The following is a 12,374-nucleotide window of genomic DNA, read 5'->3' on the forward strand; positions in this document are numbered from 1 at the left end:
CTGAAAGAAAGAAACGCACATCGCGGCCCCATGAAGAGCTTTGTTTTTTGTCGTGCTTTCCAAGTAAAAAAAGGGCACTTGTAATTAGGAGTTAATTCATGTAAACAAAACTTGGCGAGGCCATAAATCACGTTGTGTTGTTTAACACCATTTCCCTCTGCCAGAACAGCACCACTGCGGGGCTTTCCGAAAGAGGGTGGAGGTGATAAATGAAATGTAAAAAAAAACATTTCCTCAAAGATCTTAGACATAAAACACCCGAACGCGCACGAAGACATAAGCATGCGGCGTGTTCATATAGCGTTCGCTCACATTTAAAATAAACAGTCGATAGCAATACAGCGATAACGTATGCAATGCAAGGCATTTAAAAACAAAAAAACAAATACATGGACTGTATGTGTTTGTGCATTATACACACATAGACACAACAGCCTTTTCGCTTTCGCGGTTGTTTAAACATTTAAGCTGATTTGTTCTGACTTAAGACATTAAGCTGACACATAAAGAAGATGCATGTCACATGCTTACCTGCGAGCGCGCAGCGTGCGTCCAGGGCAGGGGGGCACCTCGTCGGGAGTACCTGTTCTGGGGAGCAGACAATAACAACACTAAGAAGCGGGGTTTTGAAGCGCGAGGTGCACTAAACAAGCGTTCTACGAACCCCCCAGCTTGTGAGAAGAGCCCAGCCCAGAAGAGAGCGCCCCCGGAGCACCTTCCTGGCCGCTCCTCCCTCCAGGGCCGTGCACTGATGGGCAAGGCTGCGAGAGAGACGGGCAGCAAATGGTTTAAGAGGCATTTTCAGAGCTCTCAGGACCTGGCCTCTCGGTGTCAGGCTCTGAAATTGGTTCCATATGCCCTATCCAGGGGGGACAGCATCGCAGCTTGCGTGCTCCTGCAGGTTTCAGAGGACCTTTCTCCGCGCAGTTGTGCTTTAACAACAAATTCAAGTTTCATTTCACCTTGTTTCACTCGAGAATCGCCTGATTCAAACGCACGGTGGCCGCAAACCCTGGCTGACTAGTCCGGGTTCTGTGTCCTCTTAAACCTTGCAATATATTGTCAACGTCCTGCCTGTAAAAATGTGCAAGTCCGTGTGTGAGGCTCAAAGAGGTGTCGGAGAGCAGTTATGTATGCCAACATACTTATCAGTGAGGTGGGGGACGGACCTGCGTGGGGGTGTGCTCAGGCGGCGAGGACGCTGTGACATTTGTACAAAGCGTTTTGTACAAAGCGCTTGATTTTGGTAGGGATTTCAGTTGTACAGAACACTGGGGTTTTTCTGTTTTGTCGGTTTGCGTCGATACCCTGTTACTTTTTCACGGTCCGCTGCCAAGTCCAGCCAGTCGGTTGTGAGGGTGTTTGCTTTATACTTTCTTCGAGCACATAAGAACAAAAACAAACCTCCTTCAATATTTTGTAAAGTCGATGTAAACCAAAACGACTTTTTAAACTCTGTATTTTTACGTGTGTACCTGTTCTCATCAGTCAATAGCTTTTCCTGTTACGTTCAGTTTAGAAGTTTTGCCACTCTGGCCTGCAGTGTCCTTAATACTAATAAAAGATAACAGAAACCGCAGCAGTGGCAATAATAATAATAAGAAATCGATTACAAATACCTTGATTATTATTATAATTATTATTTTGTTATTGTTATATTATTATTGTTGGTATTTTGTTGTTATTATTATTGTTATTGTTTTGTTGGATCGAAATAAATGTTAAATTAAAAACCACCAAATCATGCAAGAAAGTCAGTTAATATTTCACTTATTCACTAGTTCTACAATTTAAATAGCCACTTAGTGGGATTTCATTTTTTCTATTGAAAATTTCTCACCTTCGAAAAAATAGTGCTTGTCTTTCTCTTGTGAAAAATACTTGTTGTTGTATTTTGCTAAGTCATCTGTTTCTCTTCGCTATAGTATCAATCGCAAAACAACATGAAACAGCCTCCAGCCCTTTCATCCCGCGCCCCTGCGGAGCACAGGAGCGTGGATGGTGTTGGTCGCTTTTTAGTTCCCTTTGTTTCCCCCTTGGTTTTAAGAAAATCATGAATGAGATGGCTTTGTCTGCGCTTAGTGCCCGTGGCTCACATGCTGAAAGATGCAGTTTCTGTAACACCGCTCAGAGGTAAGATCAGCACCTAGCGCATCTTCACCGGCACCGCCCGCCCTCCAAAGATACACAATGACAAATAAAGACAGGAGACTGGCCACGAGGACAACCTTCGGAACACACTCTGGAAGGCACAGTCCCCGAAAGGGTCAGAGATTCAAGAGAAGACTCAAGAAAAGACAACGAAACATAGACGTTGTTTAGTGGTCATTTGTATGAACGGAAATAAGAAACATCATCACATGAAAGGATTCCCACAGGGTCATGGAATGCAAATAAAGCAAAACTGCACTTGAATTATTGCCTGAAAATTGAATCATAAACAAAAACAATGTCACGTTTTGGACGCCCTGATAAGAAATCAGACAAAGAGTGCCTGGATCACGAATACTATACCAAAGTAAAACGATTTCTCACCCCAGTTTCGTAATAAATGTAAAATGTAAAATTGCCACGAGGATAACAAAAACTGTTCTTAATAGTCGTATATCCTGCGTTCTCTCTGCGTGGGTGCCTGGTGCCCTTGTGGTCACACAAACAAAGGCTCCCGGTCACCGAGAGCGGGCACTAGAGGACCGTGGCAGTGAACACGAAAGATCACCTCTGCAGGCCTGTATGGAGGCCCGAGACGAGCTAGGAACATATACTCATTGAAGTGAGAGTTTTGAAATAAGGATCAGTGCTTGATAAATTCAAATACAAATAGACCCGAATGGCAATTAGCTTCCATTCCTCCCCGTTTCCTCTGCGCAGGGAGTGGATGCTGCCGTCAATTTGGGCAGATTTGCCTGGAAATCAAACTCGTTTCCTTTACGGCCACGCTAACAGATGTGGGCAGCCTCTGATATGAAAATGAGATTTATTACCCAGGGCTAATGCCCAGGCCCGTGTTTGTTCACCACGCCTGCCTGCTCGGTGCAGAGCCAGGGCTGGCCGGTCCTCAAGCGACCGACCTATGGGTGGGCACTTCAGGCAGGGCTTGGCAGAGCGGCCGGGGTGCTGGCAAAGTTTGGCTCTTTGGAAAGTGGCTGGAGCAGTGACCCGGGTTATACAACGAACATCAGCCTAATGCAGAGCTACCGTGTTGTGGGGAGGCGCTACATAGAACTTTCATCCCAAAGCACCACAACTCCATGTCCAAGTCCTACGTAATATGAGTTACAAACTAGCAACTTAAATGAATAAATGCGTTTGCCAAAGGAGGACGCTCCCCGCACCCACCAGCGGGTCTTCTTCCCCTGATAGAGACACTTTATGGCCATTTGGATTCGAACTTATTTCATAGCACAAAGGTGTAGATTAGCAAAGAAAGCTGAGGATGAATGCTTAATATTTGTGCTTAGCCAGGCCTCGCAAGCCAAAGCAGAGACTAAGAACTGTGACGATCTGAGAAACTGAGAGCGACATGTTCAGAGGACGAGGCGTCAAGAAGAGGGAAGGAGAACAAAAAAGTGTGTGCACCCCTGCGACAGTAAAAGGAGGATAAAGCAGTAAAGGACAAGGAGTGTTCTGGAGGAAACAAGTCAAAGTAAAACATGGAGGGGAGGAGGAAGGAAGACAAGCTTCAAAAAAAGCAAAGTAAACAAGCAGAGGAAATGAAACATAAGGAAAGAAGCCTTACGAGTGAATGGAACACTGAAGTGTGGTGTTAGTGCCACAGAAGAAAATGACGAAGATGACGACTTTTTCAGAAGAGAGAGGTTTAAGAGAAGGGCGAAAAAGGAGGACTCGCAGCAGGAACAACCAGCGAGCAATCAGATACAAATTAAAGGAAAAAGAAACCCTACGAGCTCATGAAGACTTTAATATCTACGTTTTCGCCCTCCATTGATTATATGCAACAAAAACACGTTCGCTTTACAAGGACATGTCTGTGATTTGATCTCTCGGCGACCCTTCGCCCCCCTTCAAGCCGGTGGCTCGTCTGCCTCCAGTATTTGGAGATTGTGCCCAGAGGTCCCGGATCCCATCTTCCTAATGCCCTTCAGCCCCAGGTGTTTCCAGGTGCGGCAGCTGCAGAAGCTGCCATGCCCCGGGGCCAGGTGGAGAGACCTGCACAGGGAGCTAAGTAAAGTGGCTTGGCTTACGTCAAATGTACACCTTCCCGCATATTCCAGGACACCATAGCGTGACATTCAAGCATATCTTTCCTTAGCAAAATATGTGGCATCCGGCTGGAGATTATGACCGCCAGAGGCCTTGTAATCTCTGCCACCAGTGCTCTAACACACAAATGACTGCACCACACATTGAACACATATTTACATTCTCGTGCACAGCATTGCGTGAGGCATTTTGTATGGCCACAGACATATCACGTACTCTCTGTGCATACCGTGTACACTGTCAGACTACGCGATAAATGTGTAAAATGCTCTGCAGATTACCATGTACAACCCACATCACTAAAACAGTATGCACCATTATTAAGAGCTACATACTGAGATCCGTCCTCATCACCCCGACATGCACCCCTTTCAACGCCGTAAATATGCACCACCATCAGCGCTACAATAAGGTGCACTATTATGCGTATGAGACAGTGTTCTTCGTGACACTCAGTTATTGCCACTGCATTACCTTGCACAGTTCTCATCACCACAAAAGATCTCTCCTCGCGGCCCTCATCGCCACAACATGCGCATTATTACCAGCACTGCAATTACACGCACAAAAGAGGCCCCACTAGTGGCGCCACAATACCCTACACGGTCACCATCATCCCAATGGCATCATCAAGGCCGCAATACCCACAAAACGGGGACGGTTATCACCAACACTACCATAGCCTTCAAAGTGATCGGCACCAGATAAGATGCACCATATTATAAGCAGGACCAACCCCTGCCCAGTGCTCATTGTCACAATAATATGGGTGGGCCACACACGTGTGCACTGTCCTCAGCACCACAATCTGCTGCACCTGGGTACCACTACAGTAGGTTGCAGCACTATCCCACCACAATACCCTCACAATCAACATCACGATGATATCCTCCGTAGTCCTCATCACCACAGCAAGATGCACCGTTGTCAGCACCACAAAACAATCCACAGCCTTCAAGCACCACTTCAAATGTACAGTCCTGGTTTTAAGAGACCCCACGATCCGCACCACGGACCCGCAATCCACATCACCACTGTAGGCCCTTCAATCTCTGCACCATAACAGAGTCCATACTCATCCTCATCACCTGGAGATCAGCGACACCACCCACTCCCTACAGTTCGTAACAGCACCTCAATGTCCCTTCCAGTGCACGGGCTACAAAAGAGCCACTCCTCATTAGGAGCAAAATATCAGGCCCCATCGCAACAGTAGGCTGCACTGTCATCAGCACCACAAAGTGCTGCACCTAGCGATCACTGCGGTAAGATGCATTGTTATTTACACAATACCGCACACACAGTGCTCTTCACCGCAGTAGGCTGCACTATTATCTGCACCAGTGTGCTGCACATAGGGATCCCCGCGGTAAGAAGCATCATTATCTTCACCACAATACCCCCATGCAGTCATCACCACAGCAGGCTTCACTATAATCTTCACCACACTGAGCTGCACAAAGGGATCACTACAGCACGATGCATCATCTTCGCCACAGTACCCCCCCACAGTCCTCATCACCACAGCAGGCTACACTACTATTATCACCACACTGTGTTGCTGCACATAGGGATCACTGGAGTAAGATGCATCATTATCTTCACCACACTACCCTACACAGCACTCATCGCCACGATAGGATGCGCTATTATCAGCACCACAATGTGCGCACAAGGGGGTCACTGCAGTAAGAACCATCTTTATTTTCACCACAATACCCCACACAGCATCGTTGCCACAATAGGATGCACTATCATCAGCACCACAGCCCCCCAAGCATTATTATTTTCACCACAAAACCCCACACAGCATCATCGCTACATTAGGAGGCACTATTATAAGCACCACAGCCCCCCCAAGCATCATTATTTTCACCACAAAACCCCACACAGCATCATCGCTACATTAGGAGGCACTATTATAAGCACCACAGCCCCCCCAAGCATCATTATTTTCACCACAAAACCCCACACAGCATCATCGCTACATTAGGAGGCACTATTATAAGCACCACAGCCCCCCCAAGCATCATTATTTTCACCACAAAACCCCACACAGCATCATCGCCACAACAGGAGGCACTATTATCAGCACCACTGCCCCCCTGCATCATTATCATCCAATAAGAGGCACCTTCATCAGCGCCACAGTGACATATACATCGTCCTCAGCACCACATGAAACGTTTCACTATCAGCACCACGTGTAGTGACTCGCCACCACAAAAGATGACCCGGTCTCATCAGCATCATTACATGCCAATAGCCCGAACGGAGTCAGCATACAATAAGATGCACCATTGCCAACACCACAATACCGCGCACAGCTCACGTTGCTGCAGTAAGGTGACCCTTATCAGCTCCTGAATACTGGGCATTATTTACGCCTTTACAGTGTTTTAAAGCTGGGCGCCTCCAGCATCCTTAAGAGTGCTGCACAACGGTGTGCCTTCACACCATCAACACCGAAATATCGTGCACATTCGTCGTTTACATAGAACCAATAACATCACCACTGCGTGTCCTCCACTTTCATGGTTACAGTACAGCGCAACTTCATACTCATCAGGATGTATGTACCTTGATCACTACCGTGCCATGCACTCTCCTCAGTGCAATTCACGCACCCCGGAAAGCTGCGCATCCCTAGCGGGTTCTAGCCCAGTCCTTAAAAGACAACTTGTAACTCCACACAAATGCAATCGAGGTGTTATGAAGCAATAACCCACAATCTGTTGAAATCACCACTTTGCCGTGGTGGCAGCAGAGTGCCAGTCCTGCCCTCGTTCAGCCACTTCTGTAGCGTATCTCTTGACCACCTGCAGCAGTTTATAAAGGCACACAGACAGACACTCATACACAAGTAGACCCCTTTCATCCTTCGGAGTCCGAGGCTCAGATCAGCCTGGTGTCCTGTTAATATTCCACCGGGGAGCTCGGCTGGGTGCCTGAGGCTACCCAGGGCAAAGGAATGCTGTGATGTCAGGCTGCAGGCAGCTTCTTTTCATGCCAGCTCCTAGCAGGCTGGGGGACGCCATCAAGGCGCCCGTTTTAATACATATGAACAAATGTCTCTTGACATCCCACTCTAGATGTAGCAATAAGAAACCCCCGTCTTCAGTGCCCCGATTTACCGATGCGGCTTTCCACACATCTCGGGGGAAACAGACATGATCAGCGGCGAAGCCCGGCTCCCTTTCTTCCCATCGCTGCGCAGCCATCGCCCAGCACATCCTTTTGAGTTGAGCAATGATTTATCTCGGGCACCCCGTAAACAACACAACTCGCTCACAAACACACAACAATGGCAGCCCGGCAGTGACAGACTCCCTGCCATAAATCAGGGATGGTGGGAAAACGCGCGCTGACTGGGGGAGAGAGAAGGCATATTCCAAAAAAAAAAAACAGCAACGAAATGACTGCATGGGATAAAACACACACGCAGACTGCACTGCCCCTGCGAAGAGAAATGGCCCCCAATGAAGATGGCTATTTGTCAGATTTTACGACAATAACATTAATAACAAAGAATGAATTTCCATGGACACACAGGCGCGGGATACCCTGCTACTTACAGTGTGTTCCTGCCCACGGTCTGGGCTCGGCTCCCAGAATCGCTTTATGGCACGGCTCCCTCCCTCTCTCCCCTTCTCCGTCGCTCTCCCTCTCTCTCCCCCCCTGCCGTAGGCTTGTTTTTTAAAGGACAGTTGAATTTCACGTCAGACACAGGGAGACCGTGTCTGCGATTTTCCTGACGAATACATATCTATTCTGCAACCTCTGCATTAATTATTTAATGAATCACGTGATCTTGGGGAGGGGGTTTGAGGGGCTGAGGGGTCTCTCACTTTCGTACTCAAAGGACCACTATGACCTTCCACAGTAGCGTTTGTTCTTGTAAAATCTTAACTGGGGGAAAATGTTCATACAATTCACATATTTCACCCACACATGTTAAAAATGTTTCTAGGCAAATACACATTCATGAGCGGATACGGTGATCCGCCGGTGTACACGCATTATCACTAAGAACACACACGCTCACACGTATGTCTATGGCTGGGTGAAAGACATTTAGGTAAAACGTATAAGCATGCAGGAGAGGCACATGAGTGTGACATATAGGTGGGCACTCAACGCCAACTTTACGCATGTTTGTCTTTACATATACAAACTACGACTGTCATACCTGTCTCTACCCAACCTACCCATCCCCGCATTGTCCACCCGGCAGCCCACCTGGCCATCCCTGTTTCCACAAACAACATCGGACTTGGCTGGTGTACTCATGAACCCTTTCAAGACTAACCACCGTGCAGTAAAGTAAGGAATTAAAATCCACTAGACCCGTATCCTCTAGACCTTCTGCCGGGGGAGGGGGGGGGGGGGGGGGGGGGTGGCCGGTTCCCTTATAGCGAAGGCAGAGGCTGGTATTTCCTCTCCAAGCCAAGGATATGGGAAAGAAACACTCTCCTGACCCCTTTATTCTTCTCCAAACGGGGGAGATATGTTGGGGTTGCAGTGCTTAGTCTCCTAGGCGCCCGACATGTCATGGTAGCGAAGCAGTGGGCGCTTTGAGTTTGCACGAGACTAACGAAAACTAGCTTGAAACGGGTCTGCATTTGCGCCTATACCTGCCAAGAAAGCGTTATACGGCTGTGTCGTCGCCATTTTGGGATGGGGATGTTAGCTCCCCTCCATTCAAAGGCTGTAAACAATAGGAGGGGAGCAGCGTTACAGACAATGGCAGTGGGTGCCTCTCACCGCAGGAGCAATCACGGGGACTGTTTAAAATGAAATATATATATGTAGATGCCTGTGGGGGGTAGGGGGACCCCGAATAGGGCTCCACACAGAATCATGTATGATAAAAAGAGCATGCACGCATCGAAAGAAGGGCGAGCAAGTGACCCACAAACTGGGAAAAGATGTACCTGCCATTGCAGATTCCTACCCTCATGGCTACAAAGCCACAGATGCCTTCTAAGAAAAAAAAAATACACACATTTTTTTAAATGTTAAATATGTGAGAAACTAGAAGGGGTCTGATACCAGGGTTAGACCTTCTATTATGCTTAAAATACGTGCTTCTCCGTAGTAGTTATACAAGAACTATTAGAAGACATCAACATATCCAAAACAGGGTCGCCATCCTCACGAATTCATCTTTAGAAATTAACCAGGAACACGGCGCCTTAAACAAATACACCAAAGGGAAATGAAAATCAGAATTTTAAACGGAATGACTAAAAACCTTACAAATAAACATAACCAAAGAAACACTAGCAAGAAAAAAAATGTTTACCAGGATAAAATAAGACCTCGCTAATTTAGGAGTGCGGTTTTAATTAAAGCCCAATATGGAGACTTCAAAGAAAGGGAAATGAGACAAGCGGGCTCGGCCGGGCTTCCAGGGAGGGCTTTCAAAGACACTTTCTTTGTGGAGATAAAAACCTACGTTTATATAGTGAGAAAAACGGCGTGGTTTAGCGATTTAAAGCCGCCGCCTCCAATGACCATCATAAATCTGCCAGTTCACGCAACACGCTGGGAGAATCTGCAAAGCGCTTCCCAGCCGTCCTCTGCCGCTACCCCCTCCTCACCAAGCCCCCCACCCCCTTACACACGCAGCATATTGGCGACGCACGGGACATTTGGCGACTATTTGTCTTGTTTTCTGTTTAGAAACCATCTGAAACAACGCGTTTGTTTGACTCCAAATGAACAACCCCCCCAACGCTGACAGAAGTTCCCACGTCTCCCATAAAACCGCCCCATCCACCCTGCAGTAAATTGTCGCTTTCTAAAAAGCAGGCGTATGTTTTACAATGCAAAATGGGCGTTCAGAACCATGCCTGAGCTTCACGTGCACTTTTTGCCTTAGATCCGATCAATACACCAACCCCATAAACCATGAAATAATAAAAACGTCCATTCAGTCTGTTTTACTTTGTATGTACCGAACATATATATATATATATATAGCCATGTAATATGGCCCAGTACTGCCATCGAGGATTTCTGGTGACCTCATACAGCTCATTGTTTCTGAATATCACCAGAAGCCACAGAAGGCATTTTACAGGTGTTACCCATTATGTAGTTTTATATTACCTGTTTATTTTATGGCAGTTACCTTGAAAATTCTTTTTTTTTTTTTAAAGCGTATCTAACTCTGCAGTGACTTAAATTACTGTGTCCAGCTGAAATGACTGAAAATAATAGTCAGAGAATGTGGTGAATAATTGTATAACCTTGCTGCATAACTTAGTCTCATTGCAGCATAAACCCTAGTAGTCATGGCATATTTAAAGCTCTTTGGAATGGTTTTCATGGTTCCTTGAGATATATGTCTTTATATACAAGTGCATTTTGGGCAATAAAACCCTGAAAACACGTATTTATATATGTATGCATCTGTACCAACAGACTCACACACACAATTTTAAAACAACGCCTATTCACCATCTTTTGTAGTTCCTCTCAGTAATAGGCGCAGGTGTGTTTGCTAGTTTTTTTTGTGAATCTACGTTTTGTATAACACTTGCTTTACCAATATTCAATTACAAACCTCCCATTATATAAACACTTATGCCTGTGTGTTCACAACTGCACAAAAGAAAGTATGTATACACGTGTGTAAAATACATAGCTTTCTCCGGCATATTCACATAATTTTAGATGGGTATACTGTGTGTGCCAGTGTGAAAAGAAACAGACACACATTCCGTATAACAATCTGCATACCTTACAGATTCTCTGTCCACAGATAACGCCAGGCAAGCGGGACATATTGCCGTGCACATTTACTTTATTTTTTCCTACAAAATCTCATTGAAGTTAAGAAAGTACCCTAACAGTTCACCCACAATAGGCGCCCCTAAATTCTTTGGAGACTCGTAAATATCAAGAAGCACAAGAGATGCTTGTAAATTTCAGTACCTGATTCGGCTAGGTGCAGTAGGCCGATTACACACTGAAGCATGTGCACTGGGACGTGTGCACGGTTATGCACACGATAAAAGTCATGAAAGTTTAATAGCTTAGGAATTGCGTTCGCCTTTCTTTAAAGAGTTGCAAAGCTTTCTTAAACAGAGACGTTATATTTTGAGGAGATCGTCGTGGCTGGTGGGTACAAGCACACAGAATGGCAGCTCCTGGGGCGATGTTCCAGAATGTTCTAGAAACTCCACCCTCACCTGCACCCTTCTTCGGTGCTTGGCGAATTCAACGCTTGTTTTAGGTGGAGGGTCTGCTGCAGTTCTGAAATGAAGTAAATGTATACCTTGTCCCCCCTCCCTGCACCTCCCGTGAGTGAGTACATGCCAATGACTGGCCCACGAGCAGTGGGACGGCGGGCAGATGACACGTCTGAAACTCAATGGAAGCCAAAGGGCCATGAAAGTCCGCGCCCCGACGCCTCAGCTAATCACATTAACCATTTTAGCAATACTTGTTCCGCTGTTCTTTTATTTAAACGTTGCACATATTTTAAAAACTAAGGTTAAGTGTTTTACCTCGCGGTTAACAAAATCGTGCGCTTACCCCGTAAACACGGGACACTCATATACTCTTAAACCTCCAGTAAACCAAGTGAGGGCCGAACTAATAGTGTATTGGCACCACCCTGGCTCCCCCACCGGGGCAGTGAACAAGAAGCCCTGGGGTGGGACAAGGAGATAAGAGTCACCCAGGGGCAGGAACAGCAGGGCTAACCAGAGGCTGCCCCACTTATCTCCCCGAGCAGGCCTTCGGTGTCCGGCCAGGGCAGGGATTGCGCTGCCCACTCCCGAGGCTGGAGGAGTTACAGAAAGACTTCCAGAGGTCACGCATCTCCCGGGGTCATCCTCTGGCTACCAAACTCAGCCCATCGCTCAGAGTGAGCCCGTGTCCTCTGCTTGAACCCGCCGGACCCTGCATCTCCCCCGCGTCCCATGCCAGACGCTTGAAACAGCGAGAAATAAAGACACGAGCAAGGCATAGGCAAAGTGGCCAGTTGTCCAGGGCACACATTTTAAGGGGACATTTGTAAAGTTACATTTCGCTTTGTTTTTTCTCACTCTCACTTTATTTGTTCGTTTTTTTAAATCAGAACATCCCTTTCTTTCTTCCCGCCTCTTCCCTCACTCGGTGTGTCTATCTCCCTCCAA

General features: G+C 46.7%; 1 protein-coding gene across 10 annotated transcripts in view; it reads right to left on the reverse strand.

Annotated features, from left to right (window-relative positions):
* HOXB3 (homeobox B3) overlaps positions 1-12,374 on the reverse strand; it is a 67,093-nt gene that overhangs the window by 17,936 nt on the left and 36,783 nt on the right. For 7 of the 10 annotated variants that reach the window (XM_069237551.1, XM_069237546.1, XM_069237548.1 and 4 more), the window contains one exon: positions 532-588. The gene's annotated coding sequence lies outside the window, so the exon portion shown is untranslated. Of the gene's footprint in view, positions 1-531; positions 589-7,358; positions 7,559-7,799; positions 7,902-12,374 lie in introns of those variants that run through there. The other 3 variants (XM_069237555.1, XM_069237556.1, XM_069237553.1) reach the window with 3 other exon arrangements.

Source organism: Pleurodeles waltl, chromosome 6, assembly GCF_031143425.1.
Source record: "Pleurodeles waltl isolate 20211129_DDA chromosome 6, aPleWal1.hap1.20221129, whole genome shotgun sequence".
NCBI lineage: Eukaryota > Metazoa > Chordata > Amphibia > Caudata > Salamandridae > Pleurodeles > Pleurodeles waltl.